The sequence below is a fragment of the Odocoileus virginianus genome, chromosome 4 (assembly GCF_023699985.2).
Source record: "Odocoileus virginianus isolate 20LAN1187 ecotype Illinois chromosome 4, Ovbor_1.2, whole genome shotgun sequence".
NCBI lineage: Eukaryota > Metazoa > Chordata > Mammalia > Artiodactyla > Cervidae > Odocoileus > Odocoileus virginianus.
The window spans coordinates 2,565,528-2,580,164 of NC_069677.1; the positions used below are offsets into that span (position 1 = coordinate 2,565,528).

The window sequence follows — 14,637 nt, forward strand, 5'->3', positions numbered from 1 at the left end:
ATAATAAAACAAATATTTGGAAATCATCCACGTATTATCTTATTCCCTATAATGATTCCCAACCAATTAAAATATCAATTCCTTTGTTCTTGGTTTTCAGAGTCCTCCATAATCTGGTTCCATTATGCATCCTCTTTTCCAAATATTACAGAAATCATACCCTCTAACCTGATCTTTTTTGATAAAATAAGAATTCAAAACAATATACATTTATTCAGCAAATGTTTATGTGAGCCTACAATCTGTCTAGGAGTTTTCATGTAACTGAAATCTACAGTCTTAAAACCAAAGAACCAAGTTGTAACCTCCAGTTTCTCCAAAATGCTATGTGAATTCGTTGCCCTTCCCACTCTGCTCTTATTCCTATCCAGATACCTACACATGACCTTCTCTTGGATTCAACCAATATTGATTCAAATAAAATGAACTTAATCATTACATTTTAGCTCAAAAAATTGACATATCTATTTAGAAATTACTGATTCTTTGGGTACCCAAAAAACAGAAGACTACCCTGTTTCTACTAACATTCTTCCACAGACACAAAACATGGTGGACCTTAACACAACATACACACACATACACACACACACACACACACACACACACACACAAACTCTGTCACTAGGGTCATCCAGATATACTGATCTTCTTTCTATTATTTTGTGAGGTCACAACTGTTTGGGACTTTCGAACTTGTTCTTCTAAAAGCTCTTCTCCCAGATCATTTCATGATGGCTCCCCTTTCTCATCATTCAGTCTTAACTCAAATGGCACCTCGTTACTCTTTACCCCATTATCCACCCTTTCTGACCCAAGTCACTCTTTATCTCTCTGTACTTTCTTTTTTTATTTATAAACTCATTCATTGCCCACACATTCGGAACCCTATCACCTAGCTACATACTTTCAAGTGGCACAGTGGTGAAGAATCCGCCTGCCAATGCAGGAGACATAAGAGACATAGCTTTAATCCCTGGGTCAGGAAGATCCCCTAGAGAAGGAAATGGCAACCCACAGCAGTATTCTTGCCTGGAAAATCCCATGGGCAGAGGAGCCTGGTAGGCTACAGTCCAAGGGGTTTAGCAAGCACTCATGGTCATGGTCATACACACTTTTCATTGCCAAATCACTTGCTTCAGGGCATTATGCCTGGCACACAGTAAGCACTCAAATATTCGAGGTATGAATAAACAAACATAAAAAAGCAATTATGAAGTTAATATTCAAGCTATAAATATTTATCAAGCATCTACCATGTACAGGTGATTTTTTGTTCAGTTTAATCACAAGCTGAGGAATTCTCTGCTCCCAATGTAAGTTCACCGGGAGAAAAGTCTAAGATAAATTTGATGACACTTATTTTGCAAGATTTCTAAACAAAATAGATTTTTATAGAATAAGACTTTAAATGTCTTGATACTTAACACAAACGATATTGTTTTTCTCAGTTATAGTTCCTTTTACACTCGCCCATTAAGCCTATTGCTATATCATCATCAACTTTAATGATGTCAAGAACAGTTGAACGGAACTTAGTGAAGGCAGTGACAGTGTCACATATCTCATTTTGGACTCTGCTGAAATGGATGAAACACAGAAGATTTAGAGTAAAACTAAACCCTGAGAGTGGTGGCATGTACAAATTCACTTCCTCCTTTATACAATGTATAAATATTCTACATGTCTATGCCCAGACATGACAACAATTCTAATGCTTCTAAGGGTTAAAAAAATTCATTTAAACCAGGAGTCAGCAAACTATCTGTAAAAGGTAAAATGATTCATATTTCGAGTTTTGTAGGTCATATGGTTTCTGTCTCAAATACTCAACTCTGCCATTGCAGCAGGAAAGCAGCCAAAGGCAATGAATTTATAAAGAAGGATGCATGTATTTCAATGAAACTTTATTTAAGAAACAGACAGTGGGATCATCAAGGAAAATGAAAATCAAAACTACAGTGACATTCTGTGGTGGCACCCACAAATACCAATGTCCACATGGTAGAAGAAACTCCCAGGAATGGCTGCTGACAGTGTTTACATCCCCAGGGTGAGCTGCAGTTGCTTCCTGCTTCCATGGGCAACTTTCCAAGGCCAGAGGAATTAAGGGCCCCATGCAGGTGGAGGATAGTGACACCATGCTGAGATCCTAGACTAGTAGGAATCAGAGGTTCATGACGGAGATTCCTGGAACACCACCCTGGAGATTCCTGGAACACCACCCTGTTATCTCATCACCAACTAATCAGAAGAAAGTAAAAAACCTTGAAGTTATCACCCCAAATGTGCCTTTAAAGACTTTTCCCTAAAAATCATCATGAAATTCAGTTCTTTTCAGAATATGCTACCTCTTCTCCTTGCTTGTCCCCTGCAATAAATCTTTTTCTGCTCCAAAAGAAACAAACAGAAAAACACAATGAAATATGTCACAGCTGTCAAAATAGCTATTATCAAAAAGGCAAGAAATAATAAGGGTTGGAGAAAAGGGAGCTTTTATGAATTGTTGATAGAAATGAAAATTGGTATAGCCACTAAGGAAAACATGAAAGTTTCTCAAAAAATTAAAAAATAGAACTACATATAATCTAGCAATTCCGTTTCTGAAGGAAAGTTATGACCAACCTAAACAGCATGTTAAAAAGCAGAGACATTACTTTGCCAACAAACATCCGTCTAGTCAAGGCTATGGTTTTTCCAGTAGTTATGTATGGATGTGAGAGTTGGAGTATAAAGAAAGCTGAGCACAGAAGAATTGATCCTTTTGAACTGTGGTATTGGAGAAGATTCTTGAGAGTCCCTTGGACTGCAAGGAGAACCAACCAGTCTATCCTAAAGGAAATCAGTCCTGGGTGTTCATTGGAAGGACTGATGTTGAAGCTGAAACTCCAATACTTTGGCCAGCTGATGCGAAGAGCTGACTAATTGGAAAAGACCCTGATGTTGGGAAAGACTGAAAGTAGGAGTAGAAGGGGACGACCTAGGATGAGGTGGTTGGATGCATCACTGACTCAATGGACATGAGTTTGGGTAAACTCCAGCAGTTGGTGATGGACAGGGAGGCCTGCTGTGTTGTGGTTCATGGGGTCGCAAGGAGTCGGACATGACTGAGCAACTGAAATGAACTGAACTGATCTATAGGAAATGAAAACAATACCTTGAAAAGGTATCTGCACCCCCATGCTCATTGATATTATCATTTACATCAGCCAAAACTTGGAAACAATGTGAGTACTCAACAATGGATGAATGGACTTTTAAAAAACTGGTTTATATATACAATGGAAAATTATTCAGCAATAAGAAGGAAATTGCCATTTGTGACAGCATGAATGGTTGAGGGCATTATGCTAAATGAAACAAGTCAGACAGAAAGACAAATACCACATGGTCTCACAGATATCTTATGGAATCTAAAAATTTTACCGTAGATACAGAGAACAGATTGGTAGTTGCCAGAGGTTGGGGCTGGGGTGGTCAAAATGGGTGAAGGTGGTCAAAAGATACAAACTTGCAGTTATAAAATAAATAGGACCTGGGAATGTAATGTATGTCATGGTGACTATATGGTTAATAATACTGTATTGTATACTTAAAACCTGCCAAGAGAATGTATCTTAAAAGTACAAAGAAAAAAATTCTAACTATGTGGGATGATGGATGTTAATTAGACTTACTGTGGTGGTCAATTTGTGATATACACAAGTGTGTGTGCAAGTGTGCTCAGTCATGCCTGACTCTTATGTGACTCCATGGATGGGAGACCGCCAAGCTCCTCTACCCATGGAATTTTCCAGGCATGAACACTGGAGTGGGTTGCCATCTCCTCCTCCAGGGGATCTTTCTGACCCAAGGATCAAACCCATGTCTCTGGCATCTCCTGCATTGGCAGACAGCTTCTTTATCACTGTAATACCTATCAAACAATTATGTTATACACCTGAAAATAATATTATATGTCAACTATACCTCAATAAAGACAAAACAGAGAGTAAGGGATTTATTGACCACTGATCTAAAGCCATAAATAAAGCCTCTGGAATTCTTATATAGGGAGAACATGTGAAAAGTGAAAGTTCTTCAGTCATGTCCAACTCTTTGCGACCCCATGGACTGTATAGTCCATGGAATTCTACAGGCCAGAATACTGGAGTGCGTAGCCAGTCCCTTCTCCAGGGGATCTTCCCAACCCAGGGATCGAACCCAGGTCTCCCACATTGCTGGTGGAGCCACCAGGGATTAGGACAGACTCTTGGAGGACTTGTATGAGAGGCCATCCTTATGTGATATGCATATTGCTTTTACATGAATTGTATGAGTACTTGGAGGGATCAATAGAGATTATGGGGGACCCAAACCTTTCAGGACACCCTTGTCCCTGTCACCTTAGCCCAATTTGGGTATATTTTTGGCACTACATTTTGGCCTTAGGTAGACTCATTGTCTTGCCATAAATATTTAATCCATTGTGACTGATATATACATGCTATTGATACTATATATAAAACAGACAACTAATGAGAACCTACTGTATAGCTCAGGAAGCTTTACCCAGTGCTCTGTGGTGACCTAAATGGTAAGGAAATCCAAAAAAGAAGGCATAAATATATATGTATAGCTGATTCACTGTACAGTAGAAACTAACATGAAACTGTAAAGCAATTATATTCTGATAGAAATTAATTTAAAAAATATTCAAAGCATTAGACTATTTGTATCCTAATTTTAAAATTATTTTTGAAAAGCTACAACAAATTTTTAATCAAAGTTAAAAAATGCATTCCCTTTATCCACACTAATTCTGCAATTCTATTTTAACAACTATTAATTTTGTCAGACATGATTTGTTTGAAATAAATTCATCTTGTTCATTGCTCATGATTCCTTTGTCTTCAAGATGTTGACTGATTTTTCTTCCAGTACTTTATTGAAAATATTTTCAAACCATTTCAAGTTACATTTTCGTCACATTCATTACAAGAATTGTTTCTTACTCAAAATCTTTTAGGTCTTATAAATTTTCCAATTAGAATAAACCTCCTTAAAAATGAAGTACTAAATACTCCTTTACCTGATTCTGGATGATAGCCATCTCAAAAGGTATTTTAAACTCATTTTATACTTCTCAAAATTGTATTCCAACATCAAAGTAGCAACACAAATAAAACTTGGTTGGCAAACATTCTAAATGATAGTACATTGTTCTATATTGTCATGAGATGCATTATTTATTAATTAGTAGCATTATCACTTGCTATTCTCTGTACTACAGTTGCTATGATAAATTCTACTGCCAATCAGATTTCATTAAGTAGCAGCCCTTCTGTTTGTGATAACCAATAAATTGCACTCTATCTTTTCACCATCCAATTCTGCTTTATCTGTTCTGGCCACATAAATCTCTAGAAGCTGTGGTGTCAAAATAATTTTTAAGCTTCAAATAAGCTTTTGCACAAATGTTAAAGTTATAATGTCTAAATGAAAGTTGACAGTTAAGTTACATCAGCATGTAGCATGTCATATAATCATGAATTTTAAGATATAATAAGAAAATATGAGATTTTAGACAGTGTTATAAAAGTTGTTTCAGTTGGAGTCAGTATTCAATAAATGAAAACACTTGAGAATCCTAGTAAAAGTAAACCTTGAAATGGTTGAAATATCCTTTGTAAATAATGGGAACATTTAGGTAATTGTCTGTTCAAAACAAGGATCAGGCTTTTTGAGGTTATAAAATGCTTGACCTTCCCAGGTAAGATGAATGGGGAAAGCTTACCACTAAATTACACAATAGGAATAAGATTGTTGAATCTATCTGAAAAATAACATTTTCAGAAGCTCCATAAAGTAACTGATTCATTAAAGAAATAATTGTAAAGATTTTCTTCTCTTTTCTGATGTGAAGGAGAATCACAAAATGTTGCAATATTTGCAAAAATGGATGAAGTGTTCATGCCTCACTTGTGAAACTTGAATAACTTTATTACCTATGCTCTTGCTACATATAGAGAATGCTGAAGAAAAGCAGTTCCAAAAGAACACAGGTTTGCTGATACTTGGTTCCCGTTAATATCACATGATAGAATAGGAACTTTCACACACAATCAAGCTGACAGTCACGTACTCTGTACTCAGAGGGAACAATTTTCCTCCATAGACAGGAGTGCAGTACAAACTGTATAGTGCCAAAGACTAAGTGCAAGTGCAAACCTCGCAGCTTCATTCAGGTATCCGCAAAAAGCACCAGTTTAGCTGCATGTGAAAAGAAGTCAGATTTAATGAGTTGAAGGGGAGAGCAGATTGGAATTAGAATAGTTTATTGCCTCTGCTACAGTTCATCTGCCTCACTGAAAACAATTAAACCAATCTTGCCAAAGATTTGTCTTGTTTAGGTACAAGCTGTCTTATCAAGACAATCTCACCCAATCCCATACTCTTCCCAGCTCCCCTCCTCTCCTAAACTATCTTTTTATTCATAATAGTTTAATAGTCTCTTTTTCCACCTAAACTCTTCAACATCTCTCTTTATCTCCCTTTCCCTCTCCCTCTCTTCCACTACACACACACACACACACACACAAATACTCATTACATGATGTTAAAGGATATTCTCTTTGAAAAAAATTTCATATGATTATTGATATGACACAGAAGTATGACAACCACTGAAGAATTAGTGCAACATGATTCAAGTTAAGTGCTAGAAATATTAACATAATTACTGTACATTTTCTATGAGGGATAACCATGCTGTAAACAACTTTAATAAAGATTAAGGGGAAGATCCTATTGGACATACTAAAAGTAAAGACAGTTTATTATGAAATGCTAATAATTTCAGTAACTATGGCAGATTCCACTGATGGGGTTTTCTCTCTCTCACTTCAAATACACAGATACTTAGGGTAATTTTGATAATTAAAAGCTGACCAGACTAGATGAAAGATAGAAAAGGAAATCTCTAAGTGTTAGAAAAGAACAGATAACTCAAAGCTAGAGCCCAGGGTAGAGTTCAAGCCTTATTGAACCCTGGGGCATCATACACACATATACCAAAATATATGGGATGATTTATGGAAGATTAACACTAATGTGTGGACAACAGACAATACCTAAAGCCAATGAGAGGGTGAAGCAGCCAGTCAGGGGGTGGAGCAGCATCTGAGACATGTTGATTAGTAAACCTAGGAGTAGAAAAAAAATCTATAGACTGCTTTGAAGAAGCAGTAAGAAAACTTAAATTCTTCTTAGTGCTCTGGGTATTTAAAAATAGTAATAATCACATAAAATAAAAATGAAAACCAGATATGTTCCATGGTTACCACCATAGGGATCAGCATTTATACTGCATTTTGGACACAGAAAATCCAAATTTAAACAATAACACGAAAACAATCAGAATTTCCTCAGATTTATGGACACAGATCTAAAGATATGGTATAGAAGAAAATGCTAAATCACAGAAAAGACCATCAAACTCTCATAGAAAACAATCTCCTTCAACTGAAAATGAGCTCCCCTTAACATCAGAAACTGCTATTCTTTTGCTCATTCAATCACAACTATATATTAAATGTCTCTTTTAGGCAGGTAATATTTTAGACCCTCCCAATGAAAGGCAATGCCAAAAGAATGCTCAAACTACTGCACAACTGAATTCATCTCACATGCTAGTAAAGTAATGCTTAAAATTCTCCAAGCCAGGCTTCAGCAATATGTGAACCGTGCACTTCCAGATGTTCAAGCTGGATTTAGAAAAGGCAGAGATACCAGAGATCAAATTGCCAACATTCGCTGGATCATTGAAAAAGCAAGAGAGTTCCAGAAAAACATCTACTTCTGCTTTATTAACTACGCCAAAGCCTTTGACTATGTGGATCACAATAAACTGAAAACTGAAAGAGATGGGAATACCAGACCACCTGACCTGCCTCTTGATAAACCTATATGCAGGTAGGTAGCAACAGTTAGAACTGGACATGGAACAACAGGCTGGTTCCAAAGAGGAAAAGGAGTACGTCAAGGCTGTACATTGTCACCCTGCTTATTTAACTTATATGCAGAGTACATCATGAGACACGCTGGTCTGGATGAACCACAAGCTGGAATCAAGATTGCCAGGACAAAATTCACTAATCTCAGATATGCAGATGACACCACCCTTATGGCAGAAAGTGAAGAAGAACTAAAGAGCCTCTTGATGAAAGTGAAAGAGGAGAGTGAAAAAGTTGGCTTAAAGCTCAACATTCAGAAAACTAAGATCATGGCATCCAGTCCCATCACTTCATGGCAAATAGATGGGGAAACAGTGGCAGACTTTATTTTTGGGGGCTCCAAAATCACTGCAGATGGTGACTGCAGCCATGAAATGAAAAGACACTTGCTTCTTGGAAGGAAAGTTATGACCAACCTAGACAGCATATTAAAAAGCAGAGACATTACTTTGCCAACAAACATCCATCTAGTCAAGGTTTGGTTTTTCCAGTAGGCATGTAAGGATGTGAGAGTTGAACTATAAAGAAAGCTGACTGCCAAAGAATTGATGCTTCTGAACTGTGGTGTTGGAGAAGACTCTTGAGAATGCCTTGGACTGCAAGGAGATCCAACCAGTCCACCCTAATGGAGATCAATCCTGAGTGTTCTTTGAAAGGACTGATGTTGAAGCTGAAACTCCAATACTTTGGCCACCTGATGAGAACAGCTGACTCATTGGAAAAGACCCAGATGTTGGGAAAGACTGAAAGCAGGGGGAGAGGGGATGACAGAGGATGAGATGGTTGGATGGCATCACTGACTCAGTGGACATGAATTTGAGTAAACTCCGGGAGTTGGTGATGGACAGGGAGGCCTGGCACACTGCAGTTCATGGTGTCGCAAAGAGTTGGACACGACTGAGAGACTAAACTGAACTGAACTGATTTTACACCCAGAATATACAGAAGTTAATAAAACTGTCTTCAGCAAGTTAATTCTCTAGTAAAGGAGACAGTGAACATATAACTATAAAATATAATATCCAGTACTAATAAACACCACTAAGAAAAAAGCAGGATGGGGAAAAGAGACTGAAGATATGGAGAAGAAGATATGTTACTACAATGTTGACAGAAAGGCTTTCTAAGACTGTGAAATTCCAGTAGAACACTGAACAAAGTGAAGAGGTGAACCATGAAGCAAAAAAACACCTCAAGAAAAAATAAAACTAATAAAGATACAGAAAATTTAAACAATATAATTAATAATTTTGAACTAAATTGTTTGTAGAAACTTCTTCCCCCAGGGACTACATATTCTTTTCAAGCTATTGTGTAGCATTTTTTAAATTCAATAATTATTGATCCATAAAAGAAGACTCAACAAACACCAAAGAATTCATATCATACATACCATGTTACCTGATCATAATGCAATAAAATTATAAATTAGAGCTAAATTTCTTATATAGGTATACCTATGACTGATTCTTGTTGATGTTTGGTAGAAACCAACACAATACTGCAAAGCAATTATCCTTTAATTAAAAATAAATAAATTTTTAAAAAGAACAAGGACCTACTAGATACCACAAAGAACTATATTCAATATCTTATAATAACCTATAATGGAAAATAATATGAAAAAGTATGCATATACATATATATATGTATATATATATGGGCTTCCCAGGTGACCCAGTGATAAAGAATCCACATGACAATGCAGGAGACATAAGAGATGCAGGTTCGAACCATGGATGGGGAAGATTCCCCGGAGAAGGACAATGGCAACCCACTCCAGTATTTTTGCCTGGAAAATTCCATGGACAGACAAGCCTGGGGGCGGGGGTGGTGCTACAATCCAGGGGATTGCAAAGAGTTGGACATGACTGAGAGACTGAGTGCACATGCACACACTCACACATACATATGAATCTGTGCTGTATACCTGAAACATTGTATATCAACTATACTTCTATTAAAAAAAAACAACTAAAAAAAGAAAACAGGTATAAATAATCCATGAGTCAAAGAAAAAATCATAAGGGAAATATTAAATATTTAAAACTAAACAACAAAGATACTCTATATCAAAACCTGTGGGATACAACTAAAGTGATACTTAGTAGAAAATTTATGGCCTTTAATGCATAGATGTGATATTAAAGAAACATAAAATTAATTGGGTAAGGATCTAATTTAACAATCTAAAAAATAACAAATAAAGAAGGAAATAAATAATAGAGATTAGAACAAAAATTAAATGACAAAGAACAAATATGTAATAGAATCAAAACTGGTTCTTTAATAAGATAAATAAAATGTTAGGTTGAACCATATGAAACTGCCAAACATTCAACCTATAATAAAGCATATACTGATCAAAAGATTATTAATTATTAACTATTAAGGAAGAAAAAAGACACTAATTAGAAACTTTGGAAGTGAAAGGAAGTATCTCTAAAAATAGAGAAAACATTAAAATATCTAGGAGGAAATACTGAACTACTAAATGACAATCAATTTACAAATCAAAAGAGATGGGAAATTTCCTAGAAAACTTTAACATATGGAAATAAATACAGCAAAAAATAGAAACACTGAATAATGTTATGATCAGTAATTGATAGTGAAATTGGTAGTAAATGTAGGGAGCATGAAAAAGGAAAAGTATATTCTGATCTCACTTAAGAACTTAGATGCAAAAATTCTAAATAAAATAAGAACAAATCAAATAAAGCAATGTACATATTCATATGTATGTATACATATAAATTGGAGAAGGCAATGGCAACCCACTCCAGTACTCTTGCCTGGAAAATCCCATGGGTGGAGGAGCCTGATAGGCTGCAGTCCATGGGTCGCTAAGAGTCGGACACGACTAAGCGACTTCAGGTTCACTTTTCACTTTCATGCATTGGAGAAGGGAATGGCAACCCACTCCAGTGTTCTTGCCTGGAGAATCCCAGGGACGGGGGAGCCTGGTGGGCTGCCGTCTATGGGGTCACACAGAGTAGGACACAACTGAAGTGACTTCAGCAGCAACATACATATAAATACATAATAACTACAGAGAATTGATCCCAGGAATGTAACAACTATTCAACATCAGAAAATATATTAAGTGATACACACCACATTCAGAGATTAAATTAGTGAAACCATTGTTCTCTGAATATAAACAAAAAGCAAAAAAGATACAAATAAATGGAACAATATACCATACTCACATATTAGAATAACTAATATTTAAAAAATGCCCATACCACCTAAAGCATCTAGAGATCTAATGCAATCTTAATCAAAATACCAATGGCATTTTTCACAGAACTAAAACAAATAATCCTAAAATTTGCATAGAACCACAAAAGGCCCAGAATAGCCAAAACACTCTTGAAAAGAAAGGATAAAGCTGGAGTTACCATGTTCCCTGATTTCAAATTACACTACAAAGCTTACTTTAGACACTCCATTTTGATAAGGACATTGCCATATTAAAGAGCCTATATGACAGCAATCCCACTGCTGGGCATACACACCGAGGAAACCAGAATTGAAAGAGACATGTGTACCCCAATGTTCATCACAGCACTGTATACAATAGCTAGGACATGGAAGCAACCTAGATGCCCATCAGCAGATGAATGGATAAGAAAGCTATGGTACATATACACAATGGAATATTACTCAGCCATTAAAAAGAATACATTTGAATCAGTTCAAATGAGGTGGATGAAACTGGAGCCTATTATACAGAGTAAAGTAAGCCAGAAAGAAAAACACCAATACAGTATACTAATGCATATATTAGGAATTTAGAAAGATGGTAACGATAACCCTGTATGTGAGACAGCAAAAGAGACACAGATGTATAGAACAGTCTTTTGGACGCTGGCAAGAGGGTGAGGGTGGGATGATATGGGAGAACGGCATTGAAATGTGCAAATTATCATATGTGAAATGAATCGCCAGTTCAGGTTCGATGCATGAGACAGGGTGCTCAGGGCTGGTGCACTGGAATGACCCAGAGGGATGGGATGGAGAGGGAGGTGGGAGGGGGGTTCAGGATGGGAGCACATGTACACCCATGGCAGATTCATGTCAATGTATGGCAAAACCAATACAATATTGTAAAGAAAATAAACAAATAAAACTGAAAAAAAAAAAAAAAAAAACAAAGCCTATGGGTGTGTGGGGGGAAACGTGGAACAGTGAGAATCCTTGAAGTAGCGGGGTCAATTGATACAACTAGGGAGGGATGACTTGAAAAAGTGAAAACCAAGACAGATCTCTAGCATCAGCATATTCTTCATAGATTATCAGGTAGCTGGAGGATCAGGTAGTAATAAAATCACTGGAATATTATAGGCTAGATCTCTAGGACTGCCTGCTAGGACCATATTGTAGAATCTTTGGGGTGGTGAAAATATTCAAGAATTAGATTATGGTGATGTTTGCAGAATCTTCTGAACATATTAAAGGCCACAAAATGGTATACTTTAAATCGTTAAAATCTTATGGTATGTGAATTATTCTTAACTTTCAAAAAGGTACCCACTAGGTTTAGTGTAACATAATCACAACTGAAAAGTCAAGAAAAAGGAACAATACAAACTGTGGTTTCAAACAGAGAAAAAAGAAATAAGGTAAGCAAGTTCGTCTGTCAGTACTAGCAATGACATACTCATGTCTACATTTAAGTGAACTAGCATAAACTTTCTCTTATATATACCCAACCCTTGATTGTTTCTAGGAAGAAATGATATCTTGAATGGCCCTTTCTAACCCTTATGTCATTTCCCATAGATCAAAAAACCACAAGAGTCTATATTTTAAAATATCACAAGTGCTGTAGGATTCTGAAAAAAAAAAAATACACTTTAGTGTTTTACAGGTTTTTAAAAAATGAGTACTTAAAAATTTAACAAAAGTATTACAAAATTAATTCCAGCCCTCCAATAAAAAAAAGTCCCAATGGGATACACAAATGAAACTCATAATGTGGTTGGAAACACTTCATGGTATATTTGACATATATTCCAGAACACAGTTAAATATGAGAATAAAAATATGAACTTTTGACCAACAGAAATATTATAAATTTATTACAGGAGGCTGTTTGTCTTCTAATCACACATGGAAAAGAATAATTAGAAATCACATGGAAGCAAAGAATAATGGATTTTTATTAGTCTAGGTTTTCTGGGATTTTTTGCTTGTTTTCTGTTTTGTTCGTTTGTTTTTGAGAAAACAAGAGTCAAGCATTACAACTATACAACATTCAGTTGCTTTCTCTTATATCACTAATTAACAATTGAAATTTGAAATTAAAACACAACACAATTTACATTAGCACAAAAATATTAAATAAATTTTCAGCATAAAGCTAGTTAAATATACAGAAGATCCATATGAGAAAAACTAGAAAACTCTGATGAAAGACATCAAAGAACTAAAGAAATGAAGACATATCCAAGGTTCAATATCATCAAGACGTCCATTCTTCTCAACTTGATCTACCTATTCAATGTAATCTCAGTCAAAACCCCAGAAAATTATTATTTAGATATCAACAAACTGATTCTAAAGGTTATATGAAGAGGCATAAAATCAAATCTATATGGAAAGAAACTAACAACATCAGAGGACTCACACTACCTTACTTCAAGTCTAACTATAAAGCTAGGTTAACCTAAGACAGTGTGATATTGGTACAAAAATAGATCAGGGGAATAGAAATAGACCCACATAAATATTGCTAACTAATCTTTGACAACGGAGCCAAGATAATCTTTTTAACAAGTGGGGCTAAAACAACTGGACATCCACATGCAATCAATCAATCAACTTATCTAGACTTTGACATTGTACCTTTTTTAAAGATTATCTCAAAATAATTACTGAACTAACTGTAAAACTATAAAGCTTCTAGAGTATAACATGGGATAAATCTTGGTAATACTGAGTTTTACAATGAGTTTTTTTATATAAAAACAAAAGTATGATCCATGAAAAGTATAACTGATAAGTTATAGTTAAAAAATTCCACTCTATTAAAGATAAGTCACAGACAGAAGAAAATATTTGTAAATAATACTTCTGATAAAGTACTGGTATCCAAAATAGAAAAAGAACTCTGACAACTCAATAATAAGAGAAAAAAAAATTAAAAATGGGCAAAAGATCTGAATAAATACCTCACCCCTTCAAAAAAAGATATAGACAGCAAATAAGCACATAAAAATGTCCAGTATCATAAGCCATTAGGGAGCTATAAGTTGAAACAATGAGATACCAGTACACACCTACTAGAATGGCTAAAATCCAAAACCACTGACAACACCCAGTAGTAGTGAGGATGTAGAACAGCAAGAACTCTTATTCACTGCTGGTGGGAATGTAAAATAGCACAGTCATGTTGGAATACAGTTTGGCAACATGTTGCAAAGCTATATTTAGCTTTGCAAAAATATAGTGTTACCATATGATCTAGTAATCACACTCCTTGGCATTTACCCAAATTAGTTGAAACTTCTGTCCACATCCACACAAAATTCAGAACATGAATATTTATAGCAAATTTTACTTATACTTGCCAAACATGGAAGTAACCAAGGTATCTGTCTTTCAATAGGTGAACGGATAAATAAACTGTTGCACA

The 14,637-nt window shown here is 35.7% G+C and overlaps 1 protein-coding gene across 15 annotated transcripts in view; it reads right to left on the minus strand.

Annotated features, from left to right (window-relative positions):
* ZBTB20 (zinc finger and BTB domain containing 20) overlaps positions 1 to 14,637 on the minus strand; it is a 1,026,540-nt gene that overhangs the window by 870,133 nt on the left and 141,770 nt on the right. The window lies entirely within an intron of this gene.